This window comes from Rattus norvegicus, chromosome 4 (genome assembly GCF_036323735.1).
Source record: "Rattus norvegicus strain BN/NHsdMcwi chromosome 4, GRCr8, whole genome shotgun sequence".
In the NCBI taxonomy this organism is placed as follows: domain Eukaryota; kingdom Metazoa; phylum Chordata; class Mammalia; order Rodentia; family Muridae; genus Rattus; species Rattus norvegicus.
In genome coordinates this window covers 65,955,680-65,982,277 of record NC_086022.1, presented here as the reverse complement: position 1 = coordinate 65,982,277, position 26,598 = coordinate 65,955,680, and the positions used below count along the sequence as shown (strand labels likewise).

The following is a 26,598-nucleotide window of genomic DNA, read 5'->3' as shown; positions in this document are numbered from 1 at the left end:
AGTCTGTGACAGCGGGGGGCGGGGGGGATTGCCAAGCTCAAAAAGAGCCATACTGGGGTATCGGTGCTCACAGGCTGCTTTTGCCACATTCCACTGGACTTAGCTACCCCAAATGGTTTCCCCCGCCCCAGCTGTGAAACCCCTCCTTCTTTCAGACCCGCCAAGGTACGTATCCTCTCCAGCAAGCCCCAGATGCCAAAGTTTCCATTAGAAAACCTGCACGTGTCGGGGACCACCAAACAATTCTTCCAAACCCAGACCCTCTGGGGCCAGGGTCGGGTGATTGGGAGGAGCTGCGAGGTACCGGGCCCTTGGTACGGACAATCAGAGAACCGGGTGGTATAGCAGCGCCTTTACCTGTCGTTGACTTAGTCGCCCGGGGCTGTGATCTGGTAGAGTCTGGCTGGAGCGAGGAGCCTTTGGCGGGCTCAGGTTGGACCGGCTTGGGAGCGAGCGGTACTGCTTAGAGTCCTCAGCTGACTGCCCGCTTGCCTTCTCCCTGGATCTTGCGAGAGAAAAGCGAAAGATTAGTTGTCGCCGCCGCACTTAGACGGGTGGGGCAAGGGAGGCGGGGAGACTGCGGACCCCAAGGCTCAGAGAAGGCTGCGGGGCATTTCACTTCGGTCGTGTCACTTGGCTAATCTGGGACCCCGGTGGTCTGTTCAGACTGGAGTTAAATTGCATCTGTCCGCCGCCCTGAGCATCACACCCCCAAAACATAGGCAAATAAGACTTTCAAACCTGGCTTTCAGGGAGATGACTGTGGGCACCGGCACAGAAAGGAGACCTGGATATGGTGAAGAGCTGGGCGAGCTTCATTTCTTCACCCGAGCGCTGGAGAAGTACTAATTAGTGTCTGGGAGCTGCGCTCCTCCACTTCTCCCAGCGCCTCTGGCGATTTCCAAGTGGGATCTGCGACTTCAGGGTTCTGGCCAAGCCCGCAGGCTGGCGTGTGCGTGTGTGCGTGTGTGCGAGTGAGTGTGTCTGTGCCCCCGCGTGCCTGCTCCCAGGAACTGGTCTCCTCGCCCTCACCCGCTGTGTGTAGCAGCAGAGCAAGAGAGTGGTGTCTCTATTTGTGCGTTTGTGTTTGATTAGCTGCAAATGGGCGGACAGTTTCTGGAGAGAGCATTTACAATTTTCTTTCGTTCTGACAGGATTAGTTGCCGTTGAAGGAGCCTCCGCCAATGAAATCTTCTCTGCGCTCTGATTTGGCGGTTCTTCTGTGCAAATATGACAGCTTTCTCTCTCAGCTCTTTCCTGCATCTCTCCATGTCCGTCCCCAGAGCCCAGCTCTTCATCTGCAATTTCTACACCACAACCTTTGCAACCACCACCACCACCACCACCACCACCACCACCACCACCACCACCACCACCACCATGACCACCCCTAGTTCCCATGCCAGCAAGTGCCGGGTTGCTACAAAGGTGACAGGGCACATTGGGAAGAAGGCTTGTTGCTTGCAGAAGACACTAAGACCTGTGTTTCCAGGTGGGGAAATGTTAGAATAAATGCAATATACTTTGTACTAAATATATAGTCTTGGAGAAGTGTTCAGATTGTTTATTCCTTTGATGGTGACTAATGTATTAGAAAGAAACAGATTTTTATTTATCTGTCTTTGCTTTTTTTGTCCCAATGCGTTTGTGTCCCATCAATCAAAGGGAAGTGTAGTTAAGAGAGTATACTGGTTTGGTGATAGATGGTGAGGTGGGATTTTGCTGTCCTTTGAGGAAATAAAAGCTGGCGAACTTCCTGGGTTTAGAGCATGGGCTACTTCCTGGGTTTAGAGCATGGTTTTATTTATCTTTTTTTGGGGGGGTTCTTTTTTTCGGAGCTGGGGACCGAACCCAGGGCCTTGCGCTTCCTAGGCAAGCGCTCTACCACTGAGCTAAATCCCCAACCCCTGGTTTTATTTATCTTAATGAGAAACTTCTTCCCAAATGTTCACCAATTATTTGAACCTTGTTTGATAATATTGTGATGAAACTATTCTAAAGTGCAGTTGAGGACAGCACTTGCTCTTGGTGATGTATATTGTATTTGATGACATAAATACATGATACAGGAGGTGCCTTTCATTTCCAAATAGAATTAAAGAAGAAATCATTGAAACCTTAAATAGCAAAGAAGATCTCCTTTTTGATCCCAGAGACAGAGAAATTGCTATTTCTTATGCCCAATGGAATTCAGCTCAATTCCTGTTCCCCTGTCCTTTTGCTGGGTGTTAAGGAGCAAACGTAACAATGAAAGCCACGGTTCCTTTTCTTTCTAAGTTTCCCATCTTTGAGAAGAAATGCCCACGCGAAGCTTTTGTGCAGGGGTTTACCATCAAGACAATAGATTATGCACTGATACAAATTCATTGATGAATGAAAATCCTATAGCTTGCCTAAGTAGGACTGACACAAACTCAATTTTGTTTGGTGAAAGCTATCCTGGGGTAAAGGCTGGCGATGGGATGTCTTTGCCCTCTGTGTCATACAGCCATTTTAGTCTGGTTTGAGAAAGGCAGTTCTGAACATCACTGCTCTCATCCTACCCCGGAACTGGGTTTCAGTCAGTAAGCATCTGATTTCTATTTTCATTTTTCCCCCCTCTGTTGGGTACTATAGAAAATAAGTTCACAAACATTCCACCTGCTATTAGCTCTTAAAAGCCTTCAGAAATCCACCTTGTCATGATAGGCCTGAGGGTTTTGTGAATGCCCATGTGTGTATGCTTGGCACACACACACACACACACACACACTGAAAAAAAAAAGAATAATAGATTCCTGACAAGCAATGAAGAAGAAAGCCAGGCATTTATTAACCTGGACTCTGGTTCTGTTTTGGCTTCCCATCGTGAATCTGTTCTTCCTAAGAGCATTTACTTATTCCAAAAGGGGAAGTAAGTAAATAGCCAGCAAAGGCTCACAAACACGTCAGGCTTTTGTGAGGAGCTAGCAACAGAGTGACACTCTCAGTAAGCGAGCATCAATACTGTCCATTTTCTTAAGTCATTACTGAGAACAGCTTTTCTGTGTATACTTGTATCTTGGCCACTCACTGTCTGAAGTGATGAAACTATTTAAGTACTTGGATGTCAGCTTTTTAGTCTCTAAAGTGGGTATCTTCTAGATTTCTTACATAGAACAGTAGAATCAATTGCTGTGAAGTTCTCAGCAGATTTTTTTGGGGGGGCACACGACAATTTAGCTATGGCTGCAGGTTGTCAGTTAGGATTCCTGGGTCATGCCTGTGACCTCTTTGAAAGTGTACCAGAGAGCATTGCTGGCAGAACCAAGGACGCTGTCCACCAGAGTGATAAACATTATGTTAAACATAATCCATCATCACACTGACCCCAGGGAGCCTCAGTCTTTCCCCCTTCTAGTTTCTTTCTGTACAGGAAATGATCGTGCGTTTTCTGAGCACTTTATTTCCATCTCTTAAACAAGTTCGCTTTCCAAGATAAAAGAGTTCCTTCACCCCAGGAATATAGCGTTTGCATTTATTAGTAACTCTTGGTGTGGAACATTTTCAAAAGTGCTTTTTTAAAGACTTTGTAGAATGCATCTGTGGGTTTTCCTTTATCTGCATGACTATTTTCCACCTCAAAGCACTCTAATAAATTAGTAATTTCCACTTGTGAAGCCAAACTTCATCACCTACCTCCTTATAGCACTAGTTCTAGGCAGGCAATGAGGAGCGCCAATGCCCAGAGGGCATGACTTTGAATCTTCCGACATAGTTCACTTCTGAATAAGACTAGAAACAAGGTCACCAGTAACAGAAGAAGGGATCTGATTGGGTCCCAGTCCTGAAGACGTGGCATATATTTTACTGCACCATGGTGATTTCAGTGCAAGAATAACGAGGTTTCAGTCCTTACTAGATGCGCAAATCAGCACCTCCTCACTGTAAGTGGATGTAGGGTGAGTTGAACTCTGGTGATTTCCCACCAGGCCTGGCAACCATACATTTGCCCCCCTTCCTCTTTTTCTATTTTTAATGATCTGAGAAAACACACGGGACAAGTCTTGGCTTCTGGGAGGAAAATGAACTAGAGTAGATCTTCTTGCCCCGAGACTCCCACCCATAGAACTGTTCCTAGAGGTAAAGAGGGGAACCACAAGGGAGGCTTAGAAGCTAGAGGCTTAGGGAAAAGCAGGTTGATTCCTCAAATGTACACTTAGGGAACTTTTATTTTTCCATGATTCAGTTTGGAATTTAACATTCTTGGGTTCAAAGCGGGTCTTCCAGTGACAGCCACTTGAAATGGGCTTTTCTCGGTAATTCTGTTGTTTTAAAAGCTCAGTAACAGCCCCTACAATAGGCATGCCATTCTTCTTAGAGTTATTTATTTTCCCTAGGAACCCTCCCAGAGGGTAATTTAAAAGCGCCTATTCTTTAGCTAGAAAAGATGATGTCCTTTTGTCATAGAAAAATCCTAAGCCTTTCTTTTGCATACCCTGTAGCTGAAGTTTTCATACACAAATGGAACTGATTCTGAGTGACAATGTTTAGTGACAGTCTGACAAACAATGTTCTGTTATTCCTCCCCCACCCCCCTTTTCCTGGAAGTTTGGCATCACAGATGTTTTAAACTCATCCTGTCTCAGCCCTGATAGTGTCATCCAAAGCCTAAAACCATTTACTGCTGCTGAGCCTAAGATATTTAAAATGCAGCATTCTGGTCCAAATAGGGAATATTAAGAGGAGGAAATGGTGGGGGAGGAGGGGCCCAATGTTACAAAATGTTACCCAGCTGCTGATAAGTCAGTGTTAAGTACACAGACAGAAACAGACAGGTGAGATTCCTGGTTGCCCAGAGGAGCATTTAGTCTGTATGCTCCCACCAGGAGGCCAAGCTCAAGACCCATTTAGAGAGGTAAGCCCCTAAGGCAGGGGCCAAGGAGTCCCAGATGCATCCATTTCCAAGCATAGCTTTTGACAAGCTAAATTTCTCTTCCTGAAGTCTAAATTGGATGCTGGAATTTCAGGTGGAGCTAGGATTCTAGCAAGTTCAAAGGAAAGAGTCCTGTTCTTGCATTATGAACAAGATTCCCTGATGATTTGAATCAGTGACTCTGTACACAAAAGAGCCTTCCAAGAATGCTTAACACCAACTTAGTCCATAGGGAAACCCGCTTTCTGTCGAACTGCAAACAAACTAATCTTTTACCCATGAGAGTTATGTATTTTCTCAGCTCATATAACAGACAAGTTTCTTAAGCTAGCCATGGGTCATCAAGGGAGAGCTGGAGATGCAAACCTACGGTGAAGAAGGTGAAGAAGTGTGTTTGGGGACCATAGCAGCACCCAAAATTCTCCTCACTAAACTCCATTTACCTTCTATTTCAGAGTGACTGAGATAACTCTCAGGCAGAAAAGAACATTTTTCAAAATGTTCAATTGTATATGATCAGTAACATAACCGCATGCAGATCTTTTCACCTTAGAAACACTCTCTCCTCGTAGAGTGCCTAACGAAGCAAGCACTAACACCTACCCTGATTTACTGTGCCAAGAAGATACAGGCTGAACACGTTCTTTCTTCCTCATTTAATCTACAAGATGACTGGGTCTATGGATTGAGGACCTCATTTATAAGGGGTCTCAAGGGTAGCATTTTATAAATTCCCAGGGAAGTGAGTAAAGCAGCCTAGCCCTAGGTACGATATGTGTTCTCCATGTCTACAAGGTCTTCCTCCATTAACAAACTTTACCTTGGTAAGAGAGTTAATTTTAAAAGGATGGTGAATAGACATGTATTGGTAATCATTGAATGCCTTCAACGATTACCGAGTCAACGCGAACTCCATAGCAGACACAATGTACTCTTGTGTTATCGATGCCGGGTACAGGATACACAGTGTCTGTGGCTTGGTGGAAAACATTTCTTATTGAACAATTTTATGTAAACAAGCTGCCATTGCTATGTTTTGTTTCAACAGAGCTATGAAGCGCAAGTGAGCGGGTCTAAGACTGTCAGAGGGATTCTCCAGAAAAAGTGTACTCCAGAAGCTTGCCACAAACTGGATTTAAGGTACTGGTAATGAATTCAACAAAATGTTGAATGACAGGCAATATTTTCTTACCTATCAATGATAGGAAGCTACCAAGAATTTTTAGATCTAACTGAAGAGAAAAAAGAAACCTCTTCTACTTTAGAACCACAGATAAAATATCCGATGCTACAAATGGAGGTTTCAGAAAGAGGCCATGCTACTTGTACATCAGGAAGCTGATTCTAGGGGTGATGTCTAGCTGGCCGATACTGTACAAATAATGTGGAAGCTTGAAATAAGTATGATCTTATGGACAATGAAGGTTGTTTAAATATTCAAATTAGTGAAGGAGCCAAAGTTAGAGACATTGTCAGTGGCCACAAAGGAAGATCTCAAGCCCTTGTTTTATAGCAGTCAGAAAGGACAAGTAAAACACCAGTCATTGAGTACCATGGTCTAATCTCTATGACTTAGTGAATAAATCAAGGATAGGATAGACATTCTCTACCCAAGGCACTATTTTTAGGGTATATTTCTGATCTCTTCTATATGCTTCTTGCTTATTAACTTTAAAATGTTTGTGTTTTAGAAGTAAACACTGCTTATATAGCAATGAGTGTTTCTCATACATGGACACTTCTGTAATTTCTCTTGAACAAGACACTTGGCATAGTTGCTATAGTTTGTTCTAATTAGGTAATGGCCATGGGGATGGGGCAAGGCAACTAAGAACTGGAGCCCTCTCTCACAGAATGAACTAAAAAGCTAGAAGTCTATCTTCAACCGTGATTCATACTTTCTCTTTGCTTGACTATCCCTGAGAATGTTCTGTACGGATTCTATCCATTTTGTCCCAGAGTTGACTAACAGTTACACATGACAGAATGAAAATGGAGGACAAGAAATTGAAGGTAGAGTGATAGGTCAGCCACTCAGGTTCTGATGCTGGACAATTCTATGCCATCACATTGATGTCAGCATCTGCTGGAAAATATCGGAGAGGAATGTAAGGGAGGAGCACTACTAATATGTAAGAAATAGACTGGTTTTTAGGGCTAAACTGCAATTTTTCTTTTCAAATTCCCACTCTCTCCATTCAGGTATTATCGACTGCCTAAATAAAAATAATATATATTATGTGACTATCAAGAACTATGTGGTTGGAATCAAGGACGTTCTATTTAGGCAGGAAAGGAATACTGTATCCCAAGTCCTGCCAGTAAATACTGTATTTCATTCCCTTTCTTTACTTTTATGGACTCAACAGTCTTGTATAAGCCATGGGTTCTAAGTACCTGTTTTTCTTGACCGACCATCAATGAATAAGAATGAAATTCTTATTCTGAAGCAGAGGACAACCTTGACTTGTCACAGAAAGGACTTCAACAATCGCTGGGTCCCAAAAACATCAACAATGAGAAATATCCATTTTCTTAATAACTGGAACCATGTCTAAAACACAGCCAATACTAAAACTGCATAAACTAAGGCACCATAATCGATGGTTCCCAATTTTTCTTCTTTCCCATCTCTTAATTTGAGCATGTTTTCCAACCCTTAATGGTGAATAAGCATTCACTCATGCCCAATTACTCAATTGACTTTTTGGTTCTAGGAAGTATTGTATTGTCACCAGGTGATATGCACCATAAATTCTGGCACTATACTTGTTGGTGGTAGATATATTACCCCTTCTTAAATTATTACTGGACAATTTCTTGACCATAATTGTGTCTAATCTGGGGTGGAGTCAACTATACCCAGGCTGTAAGTACAATGGACTATTTTTCCGTTGGACAAGCTAGATTTTCTGTTTACTTATTGAGATTCAACTCTGTGTAATGTAGTTAGTTGCTTAAAGCTCAACAGTTGCAGAAGATAGTTTTCAAAATCTCTCTAGAAAACATGATGCTTGTCATGGAAACGTTCTAAAACTTGTGCTAGGCTAGAAGTGGTACTTGTTATTGAGTTTAACATTTGGGTCTACAAAATTCTATATATGCTAATACAAATTTTTTAAAAGTTTTCAAATATTTATTCTACACTTGATCTTAGCCAAAAGGCCGAGAAGCGATCAAATATTTATTCTACTTTATGTGTACTTGTGCTTTGCCTCCATGTATGTCTGTGTAATATGTACATGCAGTGGCCCCTGAAGCCAGAAGAGGTCATCAGATCTTTTGGAACTGGAGTTATAGATATCTTGTGGGTGCTGGGAATCGAACCCAGGTCTTCTGGAAGGGTAGCACATGCTCTTAGCTGCAGAGCTACTTCTCTGGCCCTAGATTATTCACAAACATTTCCTTTTAAAGTCATGCTGCTACATTTTTGTTTTACCGTGACTACATAGATGTGGCTCTGTTTGAAATGTGAGAGTCAAAAAATTTTCTTATATTATTCTTTATTCCTTATAGACTTTATAATTGATAGTTGTTTATAAGCTGGAGCTATGTAAAGTAAATGTAACTTATGAATGAAAAGAAAAGCATTGAATTAAAAGATGAAAAATAAAATAAAAATGAATTTAAACCATTGTTATATCATTTTATCAGCTGGAAAGAGAATAGAAGACACACACACACAAAGATAGAGAAGATAAATATAGATGATAGATAGATAGATAGATAGATAGATAGATAGATAGATAGATAGATAGGTAGATAGATAGGTAGATAGGTAGATAGATAGATAGATAGATAGATAGATAGATAGATAGATATGTAGGTAGATAGATAGATAGATAGATAGATAGATAGATAGATAGATAGATAGGTAGATAGATAGATAGAGGGACAATAGATAGTATGTTTGGGAAGAAGTCACGGAAAGGGCACCTACTAAGGAACATTAGATGTCCCAGTGGAGCTGCTGCTCATGACCCATAAAAGACCACTGAAAAACATCTATGTTAACCTCAAAGTACATAGATAGTCTGAGCAAAAACATGAGTCATTCCTATTTTGTGCCCCTGTACTAAGCTTCTAAAAACTCAGCATGGTTCTCATACTAAACCCAAATTTTAATCTGCTCAAATGCATCTCTGAAGCCCACTGCAGGTAGCTCTTAGGGAAAGTAGGCACCAAGAACAGAATGACTGCGAAAATGTGCCTGCTCCCTTCCCTTTGCTCAACTTCTCCCCTGTGTAATGGCACTGCAACTTCTTTAGAAACCTGATGGCACAGAGGAAAAGAATGCACTCAAAATAGTCTGGGTGTGTTGGGACAGGGTAGAGGAGAGAATTGAAATGTTTGGCAGGATAGTCACTGAGGATAAGGGTCGGAATCTATTACCATAAACCAGTGAGTGTGCCCGGTTTCTCTCCAAAGGGATTCACAATGAACCATACACATTAATCCGAGTGCTTTATTAAAGATGTATGTATATAGCACCTTCCATGCCTGTTTCACAGAGCTTGGCACTACCAGGGAGACAGCATATTTTAAGTCCTTCTATGTGATTGTATATAAACATAAAGAGCATTTGTTTAGCTCTCAGGCAAAAGTGCTTTCCTAACATAGATAATTCATCTCAGCACAATCTGGAGCAGCATGGAGTAGACGACTATTTAGGGTAGATATCAAGTCACTGTTCACCTCCTAAATCTAATGCCCATGACCAATGCTCAAGTGTTACCTCAATACTGACCATCTCAGCTCACTTAAAATAACTCTTCAAACAGGCCCGTTATGTGTACAGATCTGGGACATGAGGTAGGCTTTAAATGGTGAACTTCAGCTTCTCACACAAAGGCTAAATTTTACACATAGTATTCTCTTGCTACAATAATATGGACAGGGTGAGTATGTACTGAGGCACATCTTAGAATGCCGCTTCTCGTATGCTGTATGTCACACAGCATATCAGAGTATTCCACATAGTCCATGCTTACAGTAATGATCACTTTACCAACACACACACACTCACACACACACACACATACATGCAATGCACACACACATACACACACAGACACAGACACACACACACAATGCACACACACACAGACACACACACACAGACACACACACGCAATGCACACACACACAGACACAGACACACAGACACACACACACAATGCACACACATACACACACAATGCACACACACAGACACACACACAGAGACACACACACACGCAATGCACACACACACACAGACACAGACACACACACACACACACACACCACCGTGCACACATTCTATAGTGTCAACTTTTTTTCAGAGAGTCAAATTTGTGTTTAGTCTTTATTCTGTAAGGGGGTTAAACATTTATTAATTTGGTCTATTTATTTTCCAAAATAAAGGGCTTTAGTTATGATAAACAGAAAATGACCTGAATCATAGTTTGAATTCTTCCATAGGACACGCCCTTAGATAAACCATTTAATTCATCCAATGTTTCACTTTCCTTATCTACAATAAGGCAATGTGGCCATCTTTGTATTCTAAGAGATTTCAGATGACTGAGATATTTTGTTACATCCCTGCACTGAGATAAGCATAAACACATATTTTAAAGGCAGAAACTGTCTATTATGTTCTTGTGACTAGTTTCATCATTGTTTCATTATCTGAAATGATTCTACTTAGCAAATCTGGTAGGCAGAATAGTGCCTCCTCATGGGCCTTCTCCATTTTAATCCCTGGAAACTGTGACTATGTTAGCATACATAGCACTCCAAAATAAATAAATAAATAAATAAAAATTAAAGGGCAAATAAAGTCTGTGAACCAGTTAACTTTAAAGCAGATAAATTATTTGTATGGGTTCAAGGTAATCAGCAGTGTCATTAAAATTAAGTATTCAGTTTAATATCTGAATTCGAGTGAAGTGATGTGAAAAAGGCTGGTCATTGATAGTTTGAAAAAGCTGTCAGCTCAAAACAGCCTATAACTCTTCTAGCTGGGAATATAAAAGAGAAAACGTTCTCACGAAGCCCGTAGAAAAACAGTCATTGTGAAAACCTGAATTTAGCCCCATGAGGCTCATTTCTGACTTAATAATTATGAACTTAAGATCAGAAGTTTGCATGATTTAAAATTCCCCCGAAATGATTTAGTAATATTAAAATCACGGAACAAGGTTTGCAGGTAGATGCCTTAATTTACTGGGAGCCATGACCGTGCCAAGTACTGTTCTTAAATGTTCACGTCAAGTCTAGTAATAACAGCAAACCTTCCGGGAGAGTTAAGAGGGACAACGAACTTTTGGAAAAGTGGTTCATTGTCAGTAAACATTCAGCACTAGGGACAGTGCAGACGTTATTTCAAGTTTTGGGTCAGTACCTTGGATAGAGGACAATCGGGGTCGAAAGGTCCAGTGGGTGGATTTCTTTCTCTCTGTGTTCACCTCTTCTAAGACCCCAGAGATTGAGGGAGCGATTTTGCCAATTGTAGATCGACAAAGAAATATTTTTAAAAAGCGTTTGTTGTGAAGTAGCTCTTTGATCATTATTGAGTTCTCTCATGGGGGTTTTGTTAAACCCCATAGGGAGCCACGGTGCTAAATTATCTTTGACCTAAAGTTGCGTATGGCATGTAGCTTCTGTGAACTTTTCAAGTGTGAACTACTTTTCCAGGTTTCTCTGTCTGCCAACTTGTTGCCTTGAATAATGCCATCCTTCCTTATGGCCTGTCTTTGTACACCAACAATAATGCTGACTTAAAACACAAACTGAGCTCACTCAGTGGAAGGTGAGTTTGAACTCACCAGCATGAATTATTCATTCTTGCACTTAAAACATTTCGTTTTCCAGTGCCTCCCCCATGCTATGTATGGCCCATATGATAGAAATACAGGTAAACCAGGATAGAGTGTGTTTCCATGGGCCTCTTCAGGAAAGTAAAGCTGAAAAAGTAACAAGGATAGAAACTAACCAAATGATAACAACAAACATAATATTCACAAGTAGATGAAGAAATTACCAAAACTGATTGTAATGTTGCTTGTGAAATATTCATAGTTCACTCATTGGAGCAAAGGGGTAGGATTGTGTGATCGGATCTCTTTCTGAGCCATGAGTAGTACTGACGGGACACTATTATTACCAGTTTGAGAACATTTGAGGCTTTTCTTTCCTCTGATTTCACAATAGTGTTGGGAATGCCAGCAGTCCAACTGTCGATCACTGGGTGATTTCTACTAACCACTGTGGATATGTAGTGAGAACATGGGATAAACTTTGATATTTATGCCAAGATAGTTCTTACAGATTATCCTCTTCTGATTTAAAAAAGATGATCAGGAAAGCTTGGTACCAGAATCTGAAGTGGATGCAAAAACTAGATGATATAGTGAATGAGCAAGGGCAAGTTATGGTGGGAGAATATTTATGTTAAAAAATTCATATGTTAAAGGCTCTTGGCTGGCAACAGGCATGGCCCGAGATAGTGCCAAGCAACCGTGACCCAAGTTGGATGAAGACATAGCTCAGGACAAAGCCAGCAGCATATATCCCCATTTCTCATCTAACATCTCCCATTTCTTCATACGATAGTGGCTTACAATATGATACATGTTATAACCCAGCATCTAGAGCTCTTTCTTGACATACAGATCAGATCCTCAATTATTTCTTACTCTAGAATGATTTTTTTAGATGTAGTCATTTGTCACCATATTTCTACTGTAATCAAAGTTATTATCTCTGTGTGTTTATGTATATGATATTGATGCACCTGTGTGCATGCTCATATTTGTATGTGAATGTGGATACGTGCTTTTCATATAGTATCTATGGATATAAAGAGGCATGCTTGGTGGTTGGTCCTTTTATCCCATCTTGTTTGAGACAACCTCTCTCTGGTGTTTGCTTTATACAACAAACAACTGCAAACAAGCATCCAGCTGGCTTGTGAGCATTTGAGAATTGCCCTGTGGCTGCCTCCAATCTCTCCATAGAAGCACTGGGATACAACATGTGTGTTATTTTGGATTCTGTGGACTCAAGCAAGCACAGCAAATTCATTCCCCATTGAGCCACTTCGGCCACACCGCGTACTCATAATTTTATATCAAGATGATAGGATACCATGTCGGCTTACGTTTCAACAAGCATTTATTGAGTAATCATAATATTTCCTATCATAGAAAAATAAAAGTAGAATATTGAGCAAAATAAATTACAATGTAAAGTAAATAACCAGACAATTTAATTGGAAAATTGTAATGATGGTAGTAGAATGGAATCAAGGTCAGCTTGCACCAAAATTTCAAAATTAGGGTATTTGAATCTGACTGAAAACTCAAGGCTAGGTTTCCTGAAGGAATGGAGTTTGAGCTGATGTTAGGCAGATGAGTAGAGATTAATCAGGTGAAGACAAAAAGATAGGTGAATGGCCAGTCAAATGGTCTGTGGTAAGAGAGAACACAGCTAGTAGAAAACATAATCCAAGCAGAGTAGGCAGACTATATCTTCATGAAAGGGCGTGTCTGGCAGGCATGGTTGAGCAGAGCCAATGAAAGCAGTAGGGATTCACAGATGATTCAAGTGATGTTCATGAAAGACTGTGATGAAGCCTCTTTCAAAACCTGCATTCCTGCCACAGAGGGGATGATTGGGAAGAGGTCAAAAGAACAAGGGGACACATGAACACAGCAAAAGTCAAAGTCAAATAATAAATAGAGATGGTTTTGACTATGGGTATGGGTGAAAAATAGATGGCAATGTCAAAAGACGTGATGGAGAGTATTTATAGATCTGATGAAGAACAGATATGATTGGCAGAAGAGATTCTAAGGATGATCCTACAGTGGTGTTGCCCCTCGCGAAAACCAGAAACACTGGAAGAGAACAAAGCTCTCAGGAGGAGGTATAATGTTGAAAGCATTGAGTCTGAGGGAACTTTGAGACAAACAAGAAGGGCTGACAAGGAGACAGTTGAAAATACAGATCTGGAACTCAAAATAAAGGTCTAAGCTAGATATATAACCTTGTGAGTCATTTGCTCCTAGGTGGTAATTGAAGCCGTGGGCAAGGCTGAGGCTGCCTAGGGAGAAAGCACAGAGAAAGAGGAGCAATGAACGGGAAGCCTGAGTGGAAGGAAGATCAACAGGGCAAACAGGGAGGGCACAGCAGGTGCAAGCTGGGACTCCAGTCTGATTAAGATCAAGACACACGTCAGAGATTCTGGTTTTGCCCCTACCACAGTTTCAAAGAGTGTGTGCACCAGGATATAGATCACTAAAAGAGACTTCACTCTGTTGACTAGCATTTCAGATTGTTGTCCTTCCAATCTGGATATTTTTCTTTTATCATTAAGTTGTCCCAATATTGAGTGTTTATCAGTTCAATCTTTATTCCATTGAGACTGACTTCAAATACAGAATTCTCTTGCATAGGACTAGGATGGGATCTCTCACAGCCCTCTGATGGCTTACAATAATCTGTAACTTCAGTCCCAAGGGAACTAATGTCCTCTTCTGGTCTCCAGGGCACTGCATGCATACACACATATACATGCAAACAAAATATTCACACATAGAAAATTATAAAAAAAATTTAAATATTCATTCCATTACACAGGGAAATCTCAAAATGTGCACTGATATAACCTTATGTTCTAAGGCTCAGGCAAAGCCATAGTAACCTACTTAGTCAAAAGCCAACCTTTCAGCACCATCCTGACAGTTGATATATTCTCAGGAAGAAAAACAGATCAGCAAAGAGTTATCTTCCATGCTTCAAAGCTATTCATAAAAAGACCATATACCATGTTTCATAGTAATTCATCAGGTAATTATGAAGAGTATTTTGTTTTATTTTTCATAGAACCTTCTAGACTTTGTTATGCAATTTCTAACCATAGGCAGCTGCACCTAATAAGAACTAAAGAATTGTTAAAAGTAAGCATACACATAGCTAGGTGGATGGTTGACAAGAGTCTTGGCAACTAGGGTGTTGAAAAAGAATGACCAAAAAAAAGGAAAACTCCAGAAAGTCACCTCAAGTCATAAGCATAGCCTTTCTTAGCTTGCAGTCCTTTTAAGCTTTTTTTCTATGCCTCAATTGTCCAAATAATTCTGAGGTTGGTTAATGTAAAGTTCCCTTAAAATGTACACATTTAATAGTGATTTGTTAAGGTTCTCAACTCCAGTTTTCCTTGAGATGAACGTTTTTGAACCTCTCATTTCCAGGTGATCTCAATAACAGCATAAACGTAAACCAACCATGGCGTTAGCTAGTAATCATTTGTGCCGGAAGACACTAAAAGTACATTTAGACTAAGTGTATTACATTGCTATGGCTTCTGTGACATGGTCCCACAAACTGAGTGTCCTGAAGACCAGGAAAACACAGCTTCAAGATCTGTAGAACTATAAAATACCAAGAGCAAAAGGTTGACAGTAAGGTTGGGGATTTAGCTCAGTGGTAGAGCATTTGCTTAGCAAGCCCAAGGCCATGGGTTCAGTCCTCAGCTCTGGGAAAAATAAAGGCTGGCAGATTTAGTTCCTTTCAAGATATGAGAAAATGACTCATTGGCGTCTCTCCAGGGGGTAGGGAGGTGGTCGTTTTGATGCTTTCATGCCGTTCCTTCTATAGTAGATACTTTCCTCAAATCTCTTCTTTTCATACCTTTTGTCAGTCATAATTGAAGAGTTTTCATCTTAAATTTTTCTTTTGAAGTTGGCAAATACATGACCTTCAAAAACTCAACATTCTGAGGTTCTAGGTGTTAAATCTTCAATATATGAACTAGGTTCTATGGGGGTACACTTTAAACCATGATGTCATCGTTAGAGCTTCCATTGCTGTAAAGAGACACCATGACCAAGGCAAATGGCAACCTTTTATTTGGGTTTGCTTACTGTTTGTGAGATTCAGTCCATTATCATCATGGGGCGGGGGGCATGTGTGTGGAAAAAATGACAGAATCCAGGTACTAGAGGAGCTGAGAGTACTGCACCTTATTCTGAAGATGAATAGACATCCTCAGGCAGCTAAGAAGAGGCTCTCTCAAAGCCCACTCCACAGTGACACACTTCTTCCAACAAGGCCACACCTCGTAATAATGCCACTCTCTGGGTCAAGCATATTTAAACCATCACACATGATAATTGGTATTTGTGCAAAATAATACACAAACATACTATTTAATATGATATTTTGCACCCACCATTAAGGCTGATCATCAACATACTTTAAACACCTAAAACAATTCTTATTAATGGATTGCCTTAAATTCACATGCCTTATCCTCCTTGTGTTCAAAGGCAATGTTTAAAAATTGATGAACAACTAATGGATTTCCACAAAGCTTACCAGAATGAGCCTGGTGCTCTAAATTTTCTCCTCTAATTCTCTTGTAATATTCTTGAAAATATGAACTGTATATTGATTATCTTAGTATACTTGCTGTACAACACTGTGGTTTGCACATTTATTCTCATTTAAAAGAATATTTTGAGGTGCACTGAAAGCCTAGTTGAGATTACACAGTTCCTCAGTGTCTGTAGAACTGTGTGGAGTTAATTGACTCACATAGAAGATTGCCTGAGTCTCATTCACCAAGTTCTAATTAAGTAAACTAATGAAAAATTGACAAATGGTGGCTCAATTAGACCCATTTCATCTATCTTGTTCTGTGGACATTCATTCGCCTTGCATTGCCCAAGTAATATAATGAGCTGGGATGGATTAAGACTCTGATTTAATCCCTATAAAATGAATGCACAGATTTGGTGGGTCAGCTCTCTACAAGAGTCTGATTGGTAGTATCTTCTACTCAGATAACAAGAGAAGCACAATTATAGTTAAAAATATCTGATCAGGGCTGGGGATTTAGCTCAGTGGTAGAGCGCTTACCTAGGAAGTGCAAGGCCCTGGGTTCGGTCCCCAGTTCCAAAAAAAAAAAAAAAAAAAAAAAGAACCAAAAATATCTGATCAAATGTTACCCCAAATCACATGCTGTTATACACATAAGGAGAATGTACTTTATGCATTGTTTAGTAATTTCTATACGTATTCTGATATCAATTTTGCTATCAAGGTTATACCTTTTCCTTTCCTGTTTTGAAATTGGGAGACTTGGGCAGCCCAGACTGGCCTCACATTTCCTACAAAGATGAGTACCACCTCCGTCTTCTGAGCACTGAGGTGACAAGATTGTGTCAGTTTACCCAGGATTATGAGACTCTGAGATGAGTCTCAGTGGTTTGTGCACACTAGGAAATCTCTCTACCAATGATGATTCTGCCCATTTGCATGATTTTAGAAGACTTTCCTGATCCTGCATTCTAAAGTTATCTGCTTACTTCATTGAATTTCTATCACAGTGTTTTTTAGAAGTGCTGCTTTTAATGCTAATGACTATTAAAATAAATAATCCTTATTTTACTACTTATTGATCTATCTCTTACCCCTGATAGAATATGAGTTTTTCCAGAGTTCACAGAAGTATGGTTCTGAAGGATTACTGACATGAACCATCTGATCTCTAACCCCACTTCTTATCAATTTTCGCTCTGTTCATGTCACTTAAGCATTCTTGCCTGAAAGCTTTTGTACATCTTTTTCTCTCCCTTCTGTATACTTCCCATCTTCATTTATTTCTGGAATCTTCACAAAAGTTTCATAATGCCTTGTTGTGTTTGGTTTTATTCAATTGCATCTGAAAAAGGCATAGTGGATATACATTTGTTATCCTAGATGACTCAGGACATCACTCATATAAACTTTGAGATCTAGGCATTCATCCTCTGAGCTGCTGCAATGTTGTCTGCCCTTAGCTCATAGCTGTAAATGCCACTCCACTGGAAACTACTCCAGTGAAGGAAAATACTTACCTAATTTCACCTGGGCAATGAAAATGTTGACCAGCTCCAGAGTTACATCTAGAGTTTGCTGAGAATCTTGTAGCTGTTAAGCCTCAATTTAACCTTTCCCCCTACCAAACCTACTTTATCCTTTCTCTGACTCACTGGTGCTTAGTGAAACTTACCTGTACACAAATCTTGACTGCATAATATGTACTCCTGGTAGTGCATGATAGTACATAAGCTGAGATTTAGGTGAAGTTAAAGCTCAGAGGATAGGGACAATATAATTGATCCAGTCTTTTATGTTATTAAGTGTCTTCAGTCTAAAATGATGCCTTGAAGGTGTTCAATTAACATTTTTTGAACAGGTAAATGAATAAGAGGGCAGACAGCTCTCTTACAAGTTAATTGTGGACATGGAATAATTTTACATATTTTTACTTGAAGACAATGCAGAGTAATTTTCTTGAGATTCTGCAATTCCTTTGAAGAAGGAATGGTAGTATACCAAGAATAAGCTCCATGAATAATTTGTTTTGCAATTTCAATTTCTAGTTTTTGGTTTGATTCCATAGCTACTCAGATTCACTGCACTGTGATACCATTGCTCAGTAGACCTCCCTAGAAACAATATGGAGAAGTCACACAAGCCATTCATTCCTTTCTAAATAATGAAACTGAACATTGGACAGTTAATAGGACTCCTTTGATGGTACTTGTTATAACATGGCAGAATGCACACACAATTTATATCTTTTCTATTTTTAAGGCCCATGTTCATTGACTTTTTTTTCACTAAGAACATTCATTAAGAAGAACCTCAGCTTCCAGTGTTTTACACATAGATTTCTGGATTGTCCAGATACCATTTAAAATTTGGTCTCTTTAATTAAGAGACAATGCGTCTTTCTTTGCTTAGGACCCAGAGGATTCTCTATGATCTTGAAAGAAATAAATTTTAATAAACAGAAAGTATTGCTTTTAAGATTCATCTGTGAAGCTCTTAATAAACACTGCAGGAAACCTTAATCACTGTGCCCCAGGCCTCAAGAAGTCTTCCCTCTGAGAGTCACTGATTGGTCCTGTTACTATAGAGATGTCGATGTGACCTGCCAATACAACTTTCTCACGTAATGTCTGAATTTCAATAAAAGATACATGCACAATGTTTACTGTTCCAAAAAGTACATTTTACATTATATAGAGATTTGTCTTTATGCATCGATGTAGAAGCAGAAAAGAGAAATTTAACTTCTAATTGTAACTGATTTATTTTTTAAAGTGCACATTAAACTTAATACTTCATTCACTTCAATATCATGGCCAAAAAGGCTGAGAGTGATTAATGATATTCAGATGCTAAATATGTTAGAGATAATTATTTGCAGGGAATGAGCAATACCATGACTGTAATGCCTTATGAAATTGCATATCTGAGGTTATCTGCTGCACTGAACATCATTAAGCAGTCATCCTAGCAAGACCCCATGGAGTTCCTGCTTCCTGTAGACTGTTCTCCATCATGGCCAAGGGACCAATGTAAGCTCAACTTGGTGAGTGGTAGGACTGTCCCAGTCAGTGGAATTGACTCAGACTCTTCATTCACCATACAGAGCCCTTTCCTGAAACTGATATGGAGCAACCTTTGTTTCACTCATTCTACCCTCCTTCCAACTTAACTCCCAGAAATGACACCTTTGCAAGCATTGTAAGAGGATTTTCCTGCCCATGCCTGCCCTTTGGCTACTAAGTCACACGTGTAAGGATGGACCTACTTCATCCAAACTGACATCAAGTGGAAGAGATCTACTGGGGAAATGTGACCAGCAAGGAGAGAAGGGAGGGACAAAGGAATAGAGGGAAAAAAGGAGGAAGAGGGGCAGGGGAGGAGGAGGAGGGGGAGGAGGAGGGAAGGAATAAGATCAATGAGTGCATAAAAATGTCATAGTCAAATGCATTTCTTTGTATGCAACTGAAAGAAAAACCAGACTAAAGCCTGAAATTTCCTCTTGAAGGGAGAATACAGATTCCTAAGTCTCTGGAATTTCATGATATTAGATTCATAAGGCTCCTCCCCAATGTATATAAATGGAAAACAGGTGCTAGGGGAAGAAACCTCATCAGAAACCCCTGCAAGCTGGGCAGAGGGCCAGTAATGTGCCTTTCATGACTGTTACCCATGTAGGGATGAGACTTACCACTGTCTATTCACCCATGCTCCCCTGAGTAACACCTTAGCTATGTTCCTGTATCTCCAGCCCTTACTTTCTCACTAAGACAGACTAGGCTGGAGTGGCTTCTTCGGTTGCTGGTACTCTATCTGAAATGTGAAGAACTTCATTCATTGCTCCCTGGAGAAAGGTGAGCAATAGACCATTTAAAATCATGTGAAACTCCTTTTTATTGGATATTTTCTTTATTTACATTTTAAATGTTATCCCCCTTTTCTGGTTACCTCTATGGAAAACCCCTATCCCATTTTCCTTTGTCCTGCTTCTATGAGGATACTCCCCCACACACCCACCCACCCACTTCTGCTTCCCTGCCCTGGCATTTCCCTACACTGGGGAATCAGGCCTTCACAGTACCAAGGGTCTCTTACTCCCATTGATGTCTGATGAGGTAATCCTCTGCTACATGTGCAGTTGGAGCCATGGGTCCCTCCCTGTGTACTCTTTCGTCGGTGGTTTAGTCCCTGAGAGATCTTAGGGGTCTGGTGGCTCGATACTGTTGTTTCTTCTATGAATTGCAAATACCTTCAGCTCTTTAGTCCTTTCTCTAAGTCTTCCACTGGGGACCTCATACTTTGTCCAATGGCTGGTGTGAGCATTCACCTTGGTGTTTCTCAGACACTCTCAGAGCCTCTCAGGAGACAGCTATATCAGGCTTCTGTCAGCAAGCACTTCTTGGCATCCACAATAGTGTCTGGGCTTGGTGTCTGTATATGGGATGGAATCACAGGTGGGGCAGTCTCTGGATGACCTCTCCTTCAGCCTCTGCTCCACAGTTTGTCTCTGTATTTCCTCCTGTGGGTATTTTGTTCCCCCTTCTAATAAGGACTGAAGTATCCACACTTTGGTCTTCCTTGTTCTTGAGCTTCATATGGTCTGTGAATTGTATACTGGGTATTCCGAGCTTTTGGGCTAATATACGCTTATCAGTGAGAGTATAACATGTACATACCATGTGTGTTCTCTTTTGGGTTACCTCCTTCAGCATGATATTTTCTAATTCTATGCAATTGCCTAAGAATTTCATGTAGTCATTGTTTTTGATAGCTGAGTAGTACTCCATTGTGTAAATGTACCACATTTCCTGTATCCATGCCTCTGTTGAAAAGTATCTGGATTCTTTCCAGCTTCTGGTTATTATAAATAAAGCTGCTATGAACATGGTGGAGCTTGTGTCCTTGTTAGATGTTAGAACATCTTTTGGGTATATGTCCAGGAGTGGTATAGCTGTGTCCTCAGATAGTACTATGTCCAATTTGCTGAGGAACCACCAGACTGATTTCCAGAATGGTTGTACCAGCTTGCAATCCTGCCAATAATGGAGGAATGTGCCTCTTTCTCCACATCCTCACCAGCATCTGCTGTCACCTGAGTTTTTTTATCTTAGCCATTCTGACTGTTGTGAGGAGGAATCTCAGTGTTGTTTTGATTTTAATTTCCTTGATTACTCAGGATGTTGAAGATTTCTTTAGGTGCTTCTCAGTCATTCAATATTCCTCAATTGAGAATTCTTTGTTTAGCTCTGTACCCCATTTTAATAGAGTTATTTGATTCTCTGGAGTCTAACTTCTTATGTTCTTTGTATATATTGGATATTAGCTCTTTATCAGTTGTAGGACTGGTAAAGATCTTTTCCCAATTTGTTGGTTGCCATTTTGTCCTATTGACAGTGTCTTGTATATTACAAAAGCTTTGCCATTTTATGAGGTCCCATTTGTCAATTGGTGAATTTGTTGTATAAGCCCTTGGTGTTCTGTTCAGGAAATTTTCTCCTGTGCCTTTGTGTTTGAGACTTTTCTCCACTTTCATTTCTCTTAGTTTCAGTGTATCTGGTTTTATGTGGAGGTCCTTGATCCACTTGGACTTGAGCTTTGTTCAAGGAGATAAGAATGGATCCATTTGCATTCTTCTATATGCTGACCTCCAGTTGAAACAGCCCCATTTGTTGAAACTGCTGTCCTTTTTTCCACTGGATGATTTTAGCTCCTTTGTCAAAGATCAAGTGACCATAGGTGTGTGGGTTCATTTCTGGGCCTTCAATTCTATTCCATTGATCTACCTGCCTGTCTCTGTACCAAAACGATGCAATTGTTATCACTATTGCTCTGTAACACAGCTTGAGGTCAGGGATTGAGAATTCCCCAGAAGTTCTTTTATTGTTGAGAATAGTTTTCGCTATACTGGCTTTTTTGTTATTCCAAATGTATTTCCAAGTTTCTTAAGCATGTCCAAAATAAAGCAAATGGTATAGAGTGCAGTCATTGCAAAAAGCCTGTCCATGTTCTGTCCATGGAGATAATGCAGCATGGTTTTATCCCAATGGGGGAATCCCTAGGTTCTAGTGCCATCACATACAAAAAAGTGCACCTTATTAGGAGCCTAAGCACATCTAGAAATGATTTTAAGGGAAATTCAACTATTTTCCAGATTACCTTTATCTTAGTATATGCAATGCATACTTTCCCAAATGTGGCAATGCTTTGTGGTTTTGAGATAATTAAAGTTGGAGAAAAATGCGGTTGAAATTCCTAGATATTATTCTAATACATGCATCCCAAATGAAGAAAATTATAATTTTCCTGAGTTCAACAGGAACAAAATAAGATCAGACTGTAATTCATGAAGCAAAATATGGCAGAATTATGACACTATAATCACTACAACAGTCTCAAGATAGCCGTAGTATCAAACAACTGTCTTTATTGGCCATACAAGGCAGCACAAATCACCATGCATGTAACCATCTAAATCTACACAAAACAGATATTTCTCATATGTAGCCAGTTCAATTACAAATTTTAAAATTCATTCCTACACCATCTTCTCTGAGAAAACTTTCGTGTTCATTCTCATATGTTATGCAGTAGCTACAGAGGGTCTTTGGAAGTCATTACCTTATGACATATTGTTATCAGAAGAACTACATTTCAAGGAACCTAGGCTTCATAATGCATAATTTCCAGCACCATGAGAGGTAGGGTCATACATAGATTGTCTGAATCTAAGTCCTCTTACCCTTAGCTTTAAGTGCCATGCAAATCCAAGAGAATCAAAGATGTCTACATTATAAAGTGGGAAGAATTTAAACTTTAATCTATTTCATTTCCTCTTGACCTGATAAACTTTAATCTATTTCGTTTCCTCTTGACCATGTTTTAAGGTCAGAAAAAATGAAACTAAGATGATAAATATTTTTACTAGGTAGTAATAGCGGAAGAGTAAGCTGTTGCTTTTGTGATGAGGTCATTGGACATGCTTGCATATCAAGAAGACTCTCCTTGTCATACTGTCAGCTGTTACTGAAGCTCGAAATGTGCCTGTGTCTCCTCAGAGCTTAAGAAGGCACCTACCTATTCAATAACTAGTGTGTGTGTGTGTGTGTGTGTGTGTGTGTATGTGTGTGTGTGTATGTGTGTGTATGTGTGTGTGTATGTGTGTGTGTGTATGTGTGTGTGTGTGTATGTGTGTGTATGTGTGTGTGTATGTGTGTGTGTGTATGTGTGTGTCTGTGTGTGTGTGTGTGTGTATTGGGGGGATGTTCATTAAATCTAAGTCAGTCAAGCTGTATATTCTTTTTGTTCTGTCAGTGGAAATGAGAGTTCCATCTTTCATGCATTCAAAACCCAGAGTTCTCTGCTACTCTGCTGAGAATCCTTGCATCCGTTGCTGTTTCTCACTCTTCCCAGGAAGAATGAACACACATCACTGCTCTCCTTCCCCATAATTTCCTCTACATCCTCACTTCCAGTTGACTAACTTCTCCCATCCCATCATAAGAACCACAAACCAATTACTTTACCCTACTCATTACCTTATCTTTCTATTTCTTTTTGTCACATAATTCAACAATCTGTGAGTAGAAAACAGTGGTATATGAGAATCAATGCTTTATTCATTCCTCAGAAATATCAGGGAAAGCTCATAGCCCCTGCTTGCCAAAAGAGTGCACTCAGGTTCACTGCTGCCACTTCAGCCTGCTCTTTCCTAGTGCTGAGATTGTCCTCCACACCCTGCTGCATCCCGTATTTACCCCAATAGGCACAGAAGCACCTCAATCTCACATCATCCTGTCTTAACATTTATCTATGTTTTCTCCTATTCATTCTTTAGTCCTATTATCTGAACAGTTCATTCTGATAAATTTCCCCTTTCTCCCTTTTCTCTTTTCTACCTCAGTACCTTTTGGTTTTATTTTTGTACTTTAAGAATTATGCATTCCTACTTTTCTCCCCACAGGACCTTTATGGCAGTTGCCCTTGATATTTCTTAGACTGGTTTGTTGCATAAAGATTTCTAAAAGAGTTGTTAGCAAGTCAGTGAGCCCTGTGATTTATGACTATTGTTCAGGCAGCAGCTTAGCTGGAAGAATTGAACAAAACACGAGCATCCCAAGGGAAACAAAAAGCTAATGTAAAATGCTGTAGACTTCTGGTTTCAAAAGAGATCTTTACAACCATCTAGTCAAGCTTCAACACTTTATAGCAAAGGGCACTGCCGTTCTAAGACAGTAATACGGCTGCCAAAGGCCAAACCAGCATGGGTAGCAGGAGGGAAAAATGGAAACCAGACCTGACTCTCCTGCTTACCTTTTATGTTCCTTCCTCTATCCCTTCAATGACAATCACTTCATCGGTTCTTAAAAGTCTGGAACTAAACACAAAAACTCTTGCTCATTAATCTAGGGTTGCAGACGGCTTGCATACGTCAAAGGCATTATTTCACAGAAGGGAAGTTAGTCTGTTAACATTGTGAGAAGTAACAATTGCATTGTTTTAAGAACAAATTGCATCTCTGTTCTGCCTTCTAAATTATAGGGGAGTGCAAAAAACTCTAAGCTCCTAATAAAGTCTTAAATAGATTGCATCAAGTGGCGTGATAACTTTGAATAACAGCACTACCCTGAACAGTCAACTGACTGGCAGGTATTTGCCGATAGTACCAGATGGGAGTTAATGATGCTCAGGCCCTTGCCCAATTTTAGGACCCTAGTTGTCTTCCCCTAATCTTTACTAACTTTAGAAAATGTTTAGAAAAGGGAAAATGAGCTCTGCCCTGGGCGAGGTGGGGGGGGGGATCCTCATAGCTACTTGGAAACTATTTGACTGCCTTCATCAATATGTTGTTTGCCAATGATGCAATTGTATGGGAAAGGTGAAAGGGTTGGATGTGGAAAAAGAACATGCTTCCCCAAGGAGATTTTATACATTTCAGAATGCTTGGGTCATGCGACTTCCATGAGAGTACCCTTACTTGGACATAGTGTGCATTCTCTCCTTATGTAAATTATGCAATCTACGGCTGACTCCTTGGCACTCCCCTCCACAAATTATTTGGGAACAGGATTAAAAGAAAGAGTTCCTGGAGGAGGAAAGGAAGGCTTTTTAATTGTAGTCTTTAGATGTCCTTTCTGTACAAACAAACACAGCAAATTTTGTGATAGCCCCTCTTGTTTTTGCTTGCCCAAGACATGCAGGATTGTATTTCAAGAGTAGAGCTTGAAAAGATTAGAGTTAACCGATTAAATGAAGGTTACCTATGGAAATTTTAATTTTTTTTACTTTGATTTTAATTCCAAGTTTTTAATTTTCATTGTTATAGTTGATAGATTGAAAATTACTGTTAAGGGGCTGCTGGTATATCAGTAGTAGATCATGCGTTGTGCAAGCACAAGGCCCTGAGTTCCATTACAGAAAATAAAATCCTGGTTAGAACTGGTCTTAGTTAAATTCTGTTTATGGACATGGCCTTGTGTGTAACCTATCTGGGTGCCACATAACCACTCTTGTGGTCATCCCCAAGGACTGGGATTGTAACTGTTCTCTGGATGCCCAACTTCACTTTCTATGTTTCGGCAATTGAGGAAGACCTGGTTTACATGTATAATTTTTTTTAATTTATTTAATACTTAATAATAATTCTTTGGTTTCCGGGCAAACATCCCCCTCCCCCTCCCCTTCCTTATGGGTGTTCCCCTCCCAACCCTCCCCCCATTGCCGCCCTCCCCCCATAGTCTAGTTCACTGGGGGTTCAGTCTTAGCAGGACCCAGGGCTTCCCCTTCCACTGGTGCTCTTACTAGGATATTCATTGCTACCTATGAGGTCAGAGTCCAGGGTCAGTCCATGTATAGTCTTTAGGTAGTGGCTTAGTCCCTGGAAGCTCTGGTTGCTTGGCATTGTACATATGGGGTCTCGAGCCCCTTCAAGCTCTTCCAGTTCTTTCTCTGATTCCTTCAATGGGGGTCCTATTCTCAGTTCAGTAGTTTGCTGCTGGCATTCGCCTCTGTATTTGCTGTATTCTGGCTGTGTCTCTCAGGAGCGATCTACATCCGGCTCCTGTCAGTCTGCACTTCTTTGCTTCATCCATCTTGTCTAATTGGGTGGCTGTATATGTATGGGCCACATGTGGGGCAGGCTCTGAATGGTAGTTCCTTCAGTCTCTGTTTTAATCTTTGCCTCTCTCTTCCCTGCCAAGGGTATTCTTGTTCCCCATTTAAAGAAGGAGTGAAGCATTCACATTTTGATCATCCGTCTTGAGTTTCATTTGTTCTAGGCATCTAGGGTAATTCAAGCATTTGGGCTAATAGCCACTTATCAGTGAGTGCATACCATGTAT

General features: G+C 40.4%; 1 protein-coding gene, 1 long non-coding RNA gene and 1 pseudogene across 3 annotated transcripts in view; 1 reads left to right on the top strand and 2 right to left on the bottom strand.

Annotated features, from left to right (window-relative positions):
• The window catches only part of Chrm2 (cholinergic receptor, muscarinic 2), a 134,993-nt gene extending 133,851 nt beyond the window's left edge, over positions 1-1,142 (bottom strand). The window contains exons 1-2 of the mRNA XM_063286746.1: positions 742-1,142; positions 358-505 (exon numbers count right to left, since the gene is read on the bottom strand). The gene's annotated coding sequence lies outside the window, so the exon portion shown is untranslated. The remainder of the gene's footprint in view (positions 1-357; positions 506-741) is intronic.
• LOC102554507 (uncharacterized) lies at positions 9-8,514 on the top strand. 2 transcript variants are annotated; one of them, XR_005503520.2, is made up of 3 exons: positions 9-165; positions 1,155-1,492; positions 5,943-8,514. It is a non-coding gene; the product is annotated as an uncharacterized LOC102554507 (long non-coding RNA). The 2 variants fall into 2 exon arrangements; XR_353247.5 differs by lacking the exon at positions 9-165 and adding an exon at positions 215-314.
• LOC120102763 (U2 spliceosomal RNA) lies at positions 7,973-8,071 on the bottom strand (annotated as a pseudogene).
• Positions 8,515-26,598: the final 18,084 nt, after the last annotated feature.